Raw genomic sequence first — 12,979 nt, 5'->3', positions numbered from 1 at the left:
ACAACAGCATCAAAGGTGTGAATGTTTAGCACAACTTCTGTGTGCATGCATGCTAAGTCACTTCAGTCGTGTCCGATTCTTTGTGACCCTATGAACTGTAGCTCACCAGGCTCCTCTGTCCATGGGATTCTCCAGGCAAGAATACTGGAGTGGGTTGCCATGCCCTCCTCCAGGGGATCTTCCCAACCCAGGGATCGAACCTGCAACTTCTCCACTGCAGGAGGATTCTTTACTGCTGAGCCACAGGGGAAGCCCAGCACATCCTCTGTTCTGTGCCAATTTCCCAGGTTAACTGTTCAGAGCCCAGACGTCTGCCCCACTCAGCACCATTTAGCCTCTGTGTATATCCTCCTAGCCTTTGTTGAGGGGCTCTGGCTATGACACTGGCCCTGAACTTGACACTGGCTGTGAACAGTTTTCAAAAACTTGAATTCATTTCTAGGTAGTCTGCTTCCAGAAGGAAAAAGAGTCTCTTTCTCATTGGAAGGGAGGGAACACATGTTTTGTTGAGAGTCTGCCATGGGCCAGGCACCATGCTAGGCTGTGAGGATGCAGACACTTCGTCTGTATCCAATGGAGGGGAGTGGTACTCACCTGGGAAGCACAGCTCTTAGGACAAAGGAGCATCCTGCTCCAGAGAGAATGGCCTCTAGTCGGTGGAGGCCAGGCTTCTGAGGAAAGGAGAGGTTGAGTGGGGGCCCTCACTAAGGGGCTTTGGAGAATCATTTTTCTTTAGTCTAGCAAAGTTAACCAGGTGCTTTCCATGTGCCAAGCACTGTGCTGGCTCTAAGAACGGCCCTTTCCTATTCCTCCCTGTGCTGGGAGGCTGAGAGAATGCCTGTTTCCACTGGGAGGACTTTCCAGGTTGGATACTTGGTCCAGGGGCAAGCAGAGCGACCTGGGAATGCACAGCCTGTCTGTGCCTCAGTCTCCCCATGAGTGCAGTGGTGCTCAGGGGTGTTGGAGGACTCTCCCAACCCTGGCACCCTACAGCCAGGGGATCTGGGCAGTGGCCAGCCTGTGTGCCCACTGCCAGCCAAGCAACACCCCTCTGCCGTCTGGGAGAGCATCTTCCAATCGCAGAAGTCAAAACCGCCTTCTCCCCCAGAATCTCCAAGAGGCAACGTGGGAGCGCAAGGGAGTGTTAGAGTCACACGTGCTTCCTGGGAGAGAGGAGGAAGTGCCTGGTAGACAAAGCCTGCAGGGTGGCCTTGGAGGGGCAGGGCTGTCTCTCCCTAGGAAGGAAGAAAGAAGAAGTCCAAATTAGTCATGTTGTATTACTTCTTTTTATGGCAATGCTCTGAAAGTCTGCAAATGTCAGCATGTTAATTTACTGTCACTCAGTGATATTATTTCATCCTTTCAAAAATGTGTTTCTTGCATTTTCAGTAGCATACTCCAAGTGTTCTCCATCTCAAAGTTTCTATAGATAGTGCGACTACTTTCACTGTGACCGTTGCCAAAATGTAGAAATTCATCGTTGACTGGAGCCACATATATGTTAGGCGTGGAGTTGGGGACTTGGGTTTCCTGCTTACAAAAAGGGGAAGAAGCTGATTTTTCTCTCTGCTCTATCACCTCTTGTCCTCCTAAAGTGCTCTGGGGTTTCTCTCTCAAGGAACGTGCAGAGATAAATTTAATAGAGAAATTTTAGCGAATCAGTCATGGCTGAGTTTGTATATGCAGTCGGAGCCCTCCCTGTCTCTGAAGCCAGCCCACCCCCACCCCGATGCTTCTCCTATGGTGGCAAACTTATTTCAAAAATTCTGATGAAACACTTTGTAAATTTTGTTATTCTGTGATGATAATAAATCATTATAGCCTTAAACACTTCTCTAGCTTGGAGCCTCAGTCACAAATTATCTTGTCATTCTGACCAAAACATTCTCCAAAAAAGCTTGACAAGTGCTAAAACCCAGAACATGAAACCATGTGTTGTTGTGAAAGCAAGATTCAGAAATGTCAATTAATTAGATTAAGAGGCTACTTTTAGCTTTACTCGTGTTGCCAAATAACCCTTAAAATATGCATAGCAGTGGAAATCTACCTCCGCGGTACAGTACTTCTGTGCCGAAGGAAGACAATGGATCGGACTAATGGACGAAATTATTGTATCTGTCAGTCGGCTCCAGAGAATGATCTAGAAGCAAATGTCGCTTCTTTTTCCACAGTATGGCTTCATAAGCTGGGTAAATTCTGTCATTTATGAATTCAAGTAGTTCCCCCCACCCTGCCCCTTAGAAATCATATACAGATCTAGAAGGGAAAGTCAAGCTTTTCCCTATGTCTTTACTAGTAAGATGGATTTTTAATGTTTTTCTGTGCTTTTTTTTAAAATTTGCATTTGCATTTTGAAGTTCACTTTGTAAAAAAAAAAAAATATCATGGAGAAATTATTTAAATTTTTTTTCTCCCTGTTTCTTGAAAATCTTATCTTTAAATAATCTATATCCTCCATTTTATTTATGCCATAAACTGTTCCTATATTTTAATGGTCTGTTTGCTTTAAAAGGGGTTGTTGGTTTTAATAGCTCAGTTACTATCTTTGTAAACTAAACTCCTTCTGACGAAATTCGAGCAGATCATCTCTGCCTGTGTGTGGAAGGCACATTCCAACCCCTGAAAAGGAAATTTAAGCCAAATAAATGTTCTGCCCAAATTAAAATACATAAAATGAATAGTTAACTTGGACAAGAGCTGATGGACGGAGCATTCGGGCTGCGGACAAGTGGGTGTTGGGAGAGCTGGCTGCCAGCAGGGCCTCAGGAGAGGAAGCCCAAATGAAATTAATTTCCTGTAACCCCCTTTGTCCATTCCTCTGGACTATTGATTGCAGCATTGGCATGGATGCTCTGGGAGAGCAGAAATGGGCAGGACGAATGGCACTGCTGGGGGTGACATGAGGCAATTCCTGCCAAGTTCTGAGACTCGGGATCTTCGCCCCAGCACCCCAGGCATGGCTCAAAGCCACCCCCCATCAGCTCTCAGGGCACAGGGACTGGAAACTCACCTCCAAATTCTCATGGCAGTTGTTATCCACCTTGATTCTATGGTAACCTGTGTGTGTTCTGATGCTAACTTGATGACAGGGCATTTCCAACAGAGCAAGACACATCTGTGCCCCCACAGAGAAATCTCAGGGGTGCGGTGGGGGTGGGGGCCAGGATGAGAACTGTCTGAAGCTGAGCAAAGTTGCATGGAGCTGTGACAGAAGCCCTTCCCCTGCCTCCGGCATTCATAACCTCACCACCCCTTGCCCACCACCACCCCTGGCAGCAAGCGTGAGGAGCCAAGCAAGGCATGAAGGTCAATTGCTCTGTCTGAGCCCTCCCTCCCTGGCTGGGGTGGTGGGGGGCTCCACCCTGGAGGGCAGGGCAAGATGTGCCCTGTGCCAAGGGCGGGACTTCCTGTGGGAGGGACTTCTTGAGTGGCACCATTTCCTGCATGCTATCCTTTTGTGTGGGGCTAGGAGAGGGATGAAAGTGGGGGGGTCTGCAGCTAAATGCCAGGTCCCTCTGCCTCACAGTTCCTGTGGGCTCCCCACTGGTTGTACTTCCCACCCTTCTGATCCAGTCTTAGTGTTTCTAGCTAGCAATGGGGCAGTTAATGAGCTAGACAGAAGCCCTACGCTACCTCTGGAACTAGATGGGTAATTAACACATAAATAAATAAATAAGGATATAAAATAAAATGGATGAGTGAGGCATCCAGGGCTCTAGTCTCTCCAGGATAAGATGCACAGGGTGGTAAAAACACAGAGGAGAAGGGGGAGACCTGAGTGCTAGTTTCAGCTCTGCAGGTTGACGTGGGGTGCTACCTTGGCCAAGTCACACCCCATTGCGGAGAACTGTCTCAGTGGACCAAAGAGCCCAGCCGGAAGAAATGCCTATAGAGGTACAGAGATGAGCTGTGACCTTATGTGGCTTAGTGCAGCCCGATGGCAGGTACTGCCCTACCCTCTGTGTCCCTGCAACTTCACCATCACTGAACGTGCCAAAGGCTCCCTACTGCAAGCACCTGGGGCGCTAAGGCCCCAGGATCATCTTCTTGCAAGCACAGGGCGCAGGGCTCAGCCAGGGATGGGTGAGAGTTCCCTGTTGCCTCAGTGGCAACCTGCTCCTTAATGCGTCTGGAGTTGGCTTCCTTTCCCTTTCTGTCTCCCCTCTCCCCTGCTTCTATCTGGACTTTTCTGGGTCACCTGTCAAAGGGAGGATCAACACCAAATCACTGCCTCAGCTTCTACTTCTGTAGGAGCCTCGCTCCCACAGAAGACAGGGAGAACCCGGGAGCCCAGGCCCCACCTAAGATGGGAAGCCACCTGCTGTCATCTATGGATGTGGCATCTAGAGATGTCAGAAATCTCTATGAAATCTTCCAATTTTCAAAATATAGCAATGAGTTCAAGTTGGGATTCTGTGGTATTTTTTTGTTTGTTTGTTTTTATGTATGGCCCAAACCAAACAGTCTGTTGGTGGTATTCAATCCAAGGGCTACCTTTAGCCATCTGGGCCAGGTAATCATTCACTGTTAGTTCATGTGCCAGAGAGGCCAATATATGAAGGATCCTCTTTCTAGTACATTCTGGTCTGCAACCATCTCAGGGTCTAGAGGTGACAATCAAAAGGACAGGTGGCTTTTGGTGGGTGCTGGGCCTCCAGGTAGCCGCTCAGGAAGAGTGGCCAAGAGATTCCTGAGGTCAGTGGCATCCAACCTGGTACACCTCTGGCCCCAGGAAGAGAAGAAACCTCCATCAGGAGAGCCTGCTCCTGGGGTCCCATGGGATACCTACAGCCTGGTTTCTCACTAGGCTTTTGGAAAATTGAGATCCTTTGTTCAAGGGAGCCATTCTAAGGTTCTAAGAGGTTCACTGGGGTTCATCACCTCATTAGCAAAGCTGACATTACTCAAGATGCACAGAGGGAACACATTCACCTGGTAAACGGGGCCATCTGCAGCCCAAACTTGAACCCTAAGTGTACAGGTTGAACCTGACATTGGGGCAGAGAGCATCCTGCTGCTCTGGGCTGAAAGCAGGTTGAGGTGGGACTCTGACCTCCCGCCCATCAGAATAACAGCTGTTGGTCCAGGAAGGCCCTGGTCCTGGGCTCCCCTTCTTGTGATGGAAAGTGTTTCCTCTCAAGATTGCTAAAGCCGGTATGCCTGAATTTCAGTTTGTTGCTGTTTAGTCGCTAAGTCATGTCCAACTCTTTGCAACCCCATTGACCGCAGCATGCCAGGCTTCCCTGCCCTTCACTATCCCCTGGAGTTTCTTCAAACTGATGTCCGCTGAGTCAGTGATGCCATCCGGTCATCTCATCCTCTGTCATCCCCTTTTCCTCCTACCCTCAATCTTACCCAGCATCAGGGTCTTGTGAGCCAAATTTGCTTTCTTTGCTTAAGATCTAGAGGAAATCCCTGCTGACAGCATCTTGACAAGCACCCCTGAACCCCCCAAGCCTGGAGAAGAATGGGTACCACATTAATTACAAGTTCTAGAAGGTGACTTATGCCAACTGGGACCCCTTTCCAAGGCCTGTAAGTGGATCTTAGAGAGCCCACAGCCCCTGGGATTAAGCAGGTGTTCAAACGTTTGAGAAAGGGGCCAGAAGCTCTAAATGGTCAAGAAGCTACATTAGAAAATCCTAGAAAGGCCTCCAGGTGGAATAGGATTTTAAAAAACATCTATTACTGCAATTGTTGCAGCAATATTTAGTTTCAGAGGATTCAGTGGTGCTTCTTAGGATGCAAGAGGCTCTGCCATTAGTCCTGCCATCTCAAGGCAAAGCCAGAGGCAGCTGAGCAACCAGCCTTCCTGTGATTTCTTACAAAAGAGGCCATCCCCCTGCCCCTCCTGTAAGTTCACATCTTATCCATCCCTCAAGGTCCAGTCCGACCTGTCAAGTCTAAAGCGGCTCGCAGCCAGGGCACTTTGAAATCTGGAGACAGAAACTTGTAATCTTTCTCTTTGTTTTCTGTCCAATCTCATTCATAATTGGACACTGTTATTTATTTGTCACTATTGCTTTGTCTCCTTTCTCCAGCTTGACTCCAAACTTGTTAGAGGCCAGGACAGCTCAGGATGGGTCTCAGGCATTCTTTCTTTCTTCTGGGTGCCGGGCACAGGGTGGGGGTGACTTTGCTCTGGTCTCATGGTCCAGCTCCCTGAGATGGGACTTGTCCAGGATCCAAGGAAACCTTGCCAGTGCTCCACCCCATGTCTTGGGCTCACAGAAGCTTCTCTCAAGACAAAAGTGTGGGTCCCCATTTTCAAGAAAGCTAGCCCCACTGCCAAATGGGCTGTGTACCAAAGGACCCCTGAAGTTACGACTCTCTGGGTGTCTGACACCCACCTTGTGTCTGCTCCCACAGTCTTCAGCAGGCCCATGCCCAAGGCACCATCTTCTTACCAGCACTTCCTCCCCTTGATCCCCTCATCCCCTTGGCTCTTGACGACAGGAAGAGAGAGGCTCACTTTCCCTTGGACACCTCGCCTCTCTGGCTTTCAGTCCGATGTAGAACGAGCTCATCTCTTCTCCAAACTTGAGCGGTTGTCTTCCCCTCTACCCTCCACCCAGAAACAGAGTCCTGCAGGGATGGGGGTGGGGGTGGATCTAGCGAGCAGAGGAAGTGGCTCAGAGGCCAAGCACACTTTCCTTTGTGATTTTTTTCCCCCAGGTTCTGTGCTACTTTGTTGATAATGCAAATATTGACAATATTTGAAAAGGAAATAATAAGAAGTTGGGGAAAACAGTGTGAAGTTCAATGGTTAGAGAGCATAGAGAAGGCAGGAAAGGGGTCTCTTTTTATATACTGTCTTGCCCCCACCCTGTCCCAGCCCTCAGGCCTGGGTCCACCCCCTGAATCAGTACCTCCAGGGGAATCTGGGCAGTTGGGGAGCCTGCAATGAAGCTGGAGCCAGGACTCAGTCTCTGAGTGAAACACTAGGGCCGAGTGTCAAACTCTTCCCAGAACCACGGCTCTTTTGGAGTAGAGGGTTGAGCGTAGGGTCAGCAGATGAATGGGTTTGTGCTCAGCCTGTGTTCCTAACTTCCCTAGTGGCTCAGACAGTCAAGTGTCTACCTACGATGCGGGAGACCCGGGTTCGATCCCTGGGTTGGGAAGATCCTCTGGAGAAGGAAATGGCAACCCACTCTAGTACTCTTGCCTGGAAAATCCCATGGACGGAGGAGCCTGGTAGGCTACAGTCCATAGGCTCGCAAAGAGTTGGACATGACTGAGCGACTTCACGTTCTTGTGTTCCTAAAGCTTCTGCAAACGGGAGACTGGCTGACCTTCCTGATAGCAACTGTGGGCCAGAGCAGGACACAATGCCCATCCTGGGCCTCATCTGTAGATGGGCCCTGCAGGCATCCCAGCCGGCCTCCCTCCCAGGATAGCTGGGAAGAAGCAAGAAGAAGATGGCACGTGACCATCTTGAGAGAGCTGGGTAGGGTGACACCTCAGGGTGGGAGGAGACCTTTGTTTTTGGGGGTAGAAGCCCATGAGGGTGTTCTCTTGCCATCTCAGCTGGAGGCCTCAGGACACATCCCTTACTTGAGGAGTGGACTCCGAGTCTCCCCTTTACCTCTGCCAATCCCAGCAATCCCATCAAGGTGCTGTTTAACCACAGGGAGGGGAGACTCCGAAGGACCCCGATTCCACTGGCACGGTCCCTTTTGCCTGCAGCGGGAGTCCACGGGACTGAGCATGGGCCAAGCCACACAAAGACTGCGTGTGTGAGTTTTGCACAGCCACGCGAGTCGGCCACGCCGCCCGGCAGGCCCCTGTGCAGCAGGAAAGCCTCCTTTCTCGGCCCTCAGCCAGAGCGGCTTCTGTCTGAGGCCTGTCACTGCAGCCCTTCAAACCCATTTGACTGGGTTGGAGCGCATCACACTGTCACCAACTCAGTTTTCATTAAGCGGCTGCTTCTCTGTTAGCCTAGCCAAGCAGAAGAACTCAAACACATGCACAAATTAAATCGACATCCAAACTCCACCAATATACAAAGCAATTTAAATGATATTCATTAGAGCGATGACAAGCCCTGATGAGGCTTTCAGGAGCCGGGTCCTTCAGCTTTTGCCGACTCGGTTTCATGGTCACTGAGGCGGAACTCCGGCGACTGTACCTCCATTTTTTTTTCAGCTAAGAAAATGACTCCTTTCTGACACACCTACCTCATTCTCTCTCCTTTCCTCCCCACTCTATCTTGGCCCAAGTTCCCCCAGCCCTGGTTTCTGGACACACAGGTATGGCTATGAACCAGAGTCACATAAAGGAAAAAAGCAGCCACCCTGACTTCTTTTTTCCATAAATGCTCCAATTAAAACAGATTTCAGTTTCTCGTAATTTCATTTCACTTGGCCTGGGAGATCTCTAACTCACAATTATGACGGTCGTAAATGTGTCCTGGAATCCTGCTGTGGGAAAAAAAAATAATGGAAGTGAAATGTTGAAACGCAATAATTTTTCAAACTTAACCCTCCAAATTTAAAAAGTTGTTTCCCAAGTCCTATTTATATATTTTAATTTTTAAAGAGAGAGCAGGATGGGGCCCCGCCCCCACCCCCTGCTGCTGCCTGGGGCCACAGCAGAGGAGATAGAGGCATGGTGGGGTCTGCAGGCAGGGGTGGGCATGGAACCCTTGGACCTCACGTGTCGGGACTCAGAGCCATGCCAGTCTCAGAGTCATGTCTTGAGTCTTCAAGTCCCAGGAAAGGATTCAAGTCCATCTGGGCAAAGAGAGCAGCAAGGGACTGCCTGATTCATCGCCAGCTAAGGGCAAAGCAAGGTCATGACCACATCCATCAGCTCTCTGGGCTTTGGAGTTTGCAGCCCAGACAATACCCACAGCAGGGGGAACGATCCGCAACTTCATACACTGATGCCTGCACTTCTGTTTATAATTTTATGCTCAAGGTTAATTATGTGTGTCCTTGGCTTTGATCAGAGATATTAGCACATGAGAATGTTGCCTGCACCCATATTGGGAAAATAAAGATTCTTAGAAATACCCATGGACTGAAAACACACTTTCATCATTAAGGTCTGAGCTCTTAATTAGGAAAAAGCTTTTAAATAATGGTATAGACAGCACTGTCCAAGCAAACGTCCTGTGATGATGGTAATGTTCCATATCTGTGCTGTCCAAAAGAGTAGACACTAGCCATGTGTGGCTACCGAGCACTTGAAAAGTGGCTGGTAAGACTGAGGAATGAAATGTTTCACTTTATTTCATTTAAATTTGAATGGCCACGTGTGGCTGATGGCCACTATGTTGGACTGCTCAGTTTAGACAGTAAATAATAGTGTATCCTAATTCTTGAGTAGCTAATTGTGGATGTTAATCTCTGGAAAGAGGTCACCTTGCTTATCATCATTATCATCAGGGATGATTTATTAAGAATATATTAGTACATGACATTATACAAAGGTGGTGGAAAAGCAGTTCTTCTGATCTTTTATCATTAGAATTTAATTTTGAAAACACCTGGCTCTTTGGACGTAGGGAAGGGCACTGACCCCTGAATGCCGAGCCTCAAGAAGCTGCTAACTTCGATTTAAGTCACTCTTGATGTCCACAGCCATGGGCTGATTGAGTCACCATCAGGCTGTGTGGGACTGTCAGGTCACTGACCAGCAATCTGGCAAATCCACTGTTTTGGTTGAGCGGGGAACATGGGATTTGGGAACATGGTCCCAAATCGAGGGTGATTTGCGATGCCTTGGGAACCATCAAAGCCCACCCAAATGTTCACCTTTACAATCCTCCTAGGGGTGGCCTCCTGTCAGATCTTTGGAGACTGAAAATGGTGCACCCGCCTCTGGCCTGGGGAAATCTGATGCCTGTGTAGAGAGCGAGCATCTCTCTGGAAACAAAATCCTGTTTGCTCCCTGCTCTGCACTGATCCCGGGAGTCCAGGCCTCGGCAGCAACGAGGCTCCCATATCGCACACACAGGGAGGTGGGGTTTGTCATGAGAAAATTCCCCTCCCAGAAGCTTTATGCTATGAGACAGAGCTGAGGCCTTCCCCCAAAGGAGTGAGATGGTTTTTGAAGCTAACTATAGCATATTTTGCAAAGGCCAGCACACCCTGGAATTGCGTGGGAGCAGAAGCGCAAGTACCTTTTCTGTGTCTCCGAGGTCAGCCGCGGGCTGAAAGGCATCGACTGGCGCCAGGTCCCCAGGGAAATGCATTTTCAGGTTCCCTTTTGCCAAAGAATACACGTGCTTACTAATAAATCCCTAGGGAGAAAAAAGGTTAGTGTTTCTATTACCAAAAGAATAACTATCTGGCAGAGTAAAAATGGTAATTTCTCCATTAGCTAAAAGGATAATAGCTATTATTTTAAAGTTAAAGTATTTATTATTAAAGAGTGGTGTTGGGATTTGTGTGTTTTCATCCTTATGATTGCTTCCTTTAATACCAAGTGGATTATTTTTGTGCTAAATAGTCAACAGAATAAAATGTGATTGCAATTTTCCAATTTCAAAAGAGCTGCACAGATGAATCTGAAAAAATAAAATCATTTGATTTTTTTTTTTCTATTGGATGACTTAGAAATCTCAGGAGACAATAGTTTCAGTACTGGATTTGTTCACTGCGGCCTTGTTTCTTCCCATCATCTCCTGTGTTTTGACCACTCTCAGACTCCTCTCTTCAGGGTTCTGCTCTCAAGATGGGAGCTTGACTCTCCCCAGAGCTGGCAGTTACTATGGCCTTTTGTCAAATATTCAGTCACCAGGTCTGTGAAACAATAGGTAGGTCAGGGATTGAGGGCCATGAAGTCCACCTAGTTGGCGTGGTCTGATTTTAAGAGAATGAATTCTCCTAGATCTGCAGACCACAGCCCTGAGCTCTGCTGGGGAACCCTCCCAGGCTAACCACCTCCACCTAAGCTCTCCTAAGCACCCGGCAAAGAAACGCCTCTTTGGTGGTTATCAATATTTTTTTTTTTCCTTTTTGCAGAATGAAAATAGAACGAAGATGCCAGGGAGATCTGGGTCTTCATCATAACCCACCCTCTTTAACTATGTAAGATTTTGGTTAATTATAGAATTCTTGCTGCCTCAAACTTAAAGATACATCACTGATATTTTTTGCTAAATGTTGACGGCAGCGAATAGCTAAGATGTGGCATATTGATTTCTTGTTGTGAAGTGAGCTGTTCAAGCTCCATTTAAGATTTTCATCTTGCATGTAGCCCTGAGCACATCATAGCACCATAAATTAGTTAAATTGCACATTTATCACAAATGTTATTTTAAGATACTGCGTAAATGTGATGGCTCGAAGATATACAGTAAGGCTGCAACAAGCCTGGGCTTGGGCGGGGTGAGGTCGGGGTCACCTACACACCTGTGATTAAAACCTCCCTCACTTGGCTCCATCCCTCCGCCTCCCTGCAATCGTTTAAAGACCTGACTTGGATGACCCTTCCTTCCTGCTCTCACATTCTCTAATAACATCAACGGTAGGAGAACTAGTGCACAACTACATCGCACTTGGAATGCAACTTTAGATCTTCCCTACTGATCTCAGGAAAATCAGGGCCATTCTGGGCTGTGACTGGAAGGCTCTTTCGGACAGCGGCTCATTCTCCGGCCAGGGAAGGGTTTGATGAGATGAGCTTGAGAGTAAACGGCCCTCCATTTCCAAGCCGGATGAGGTCCCAGCCAGCCCCACCTCTTGCCATGATGCATGGTTGGGGAATTGCCATTGTACCAGGTTAGGTTGCACTCACGCCTCAGGCCCTTCACAGCCTAGTCACCGCATCCTCCAGAGGTAAAGCTAATTTCTGGGCCCCATTAGTATGAGTGGTCCTTTCTTGGCTATACCCTCGGGGGCCAAGTGAGTCATAGAACTTGCTGCCTGTCTTGGCCGTAACTCCTCACTTCTATACCCGAACCGACGTCCTCAAGCTAACCCTGCAGGTAGGGTGAGGAGGAGATGGGCAGGGCATCAGCTTCTTCTCCCAAACTGTAAATGCGGGGTGGGGTTCCCAGCCTCACTTGCACAAATCCCCTCTCCCTTCAAGCCACATGGGCCCTGGTGGTGATGGAAGTGTTGTCAGTTTAATCTGTTAGATGCAGGACTTTGGATTCTAATAAACCGATGCTATATTTAACCTGTGAAAAATTCAAGAGTGGAAATCTGGGCTCCGGGATGTGAAGATGCGGAAGGCACAGCAGGGAGGGTGTATCTGTCCCCAGCCGGGTTCCAGGGGGGAGCCGGGCCCCCGGGGGAAACCTACCACGTCCCAGGTAGGGGCAGACAGGGCGAAGAGGCGCGCTGGGAGGGACTCCCGGCCACCCGGGAGGAGATGGGGAAGACGACAAGGCTGGAGACCCAGAAGGGAAAGCCCCTCCGCAGTGCCTGAGGCCACAGTCCGACTATCTGCACCACAGGGCAAGCAGAGCCAGGACAGACCTCCTCACTTGCCAGAAACCCGTTTTAAACTCCAGTGAGTTTCTCTCTAAAAACCCAGAGAGAGATGGATTGCCGACAGAAAGTAGAGCAGACAGAAATTTTGGCCTCATCTTGACAAAAAGGGGTGGGGATGAATGGGGAAAAAAAAAAAAACCACGTAGGCGTGTTGCCGAACATCTCTGAAAGGGCTTAATTTAAATTTTTAATAAAAGAGTATTTTTTTAACGTGGAGGTGTTTTATATATTACATGGATGTAATACATCTCTCATTTGTATAATTCTAGGTTAGGAGCTACGATTCCACATAACTGCAAGAGTAGTCTGAATATAGTAATAAAGGTATTTTACAATTTTACATGATGTTCCCAGCGTTTTGTTGGCATGATTTGCCGGGGCTAATAAAAGCTTGTGATTATCATATAAATGCTCTCCCCACTCCTCCCGTGGATGGGTTCAGGCTCCCCGCCCCCCTACACCTCGTTATCTGTGCTCACTTTAGCACAGAAGAGAGAGCATGGACCCCAGGGTCCACCTGCCCAGCTGGGCTC

This window comes from Cervus canadensis, chromosome 18 (genome assembly GCF_019320065.1).
Source record: "Cervus canadensis isolate Bull #8, Minnesota chromosome 18, ASM1932006v1, whole genome shotgun sequence".
Lineage (NCBI taxonomy): Eukaryota > Metazoa > Chordata > Mammalia > Artiodactyla > Cervidae > Cervus > Cervus canadensis.
Note: the sequence above shows the minus strand (reverse complement) of the source record.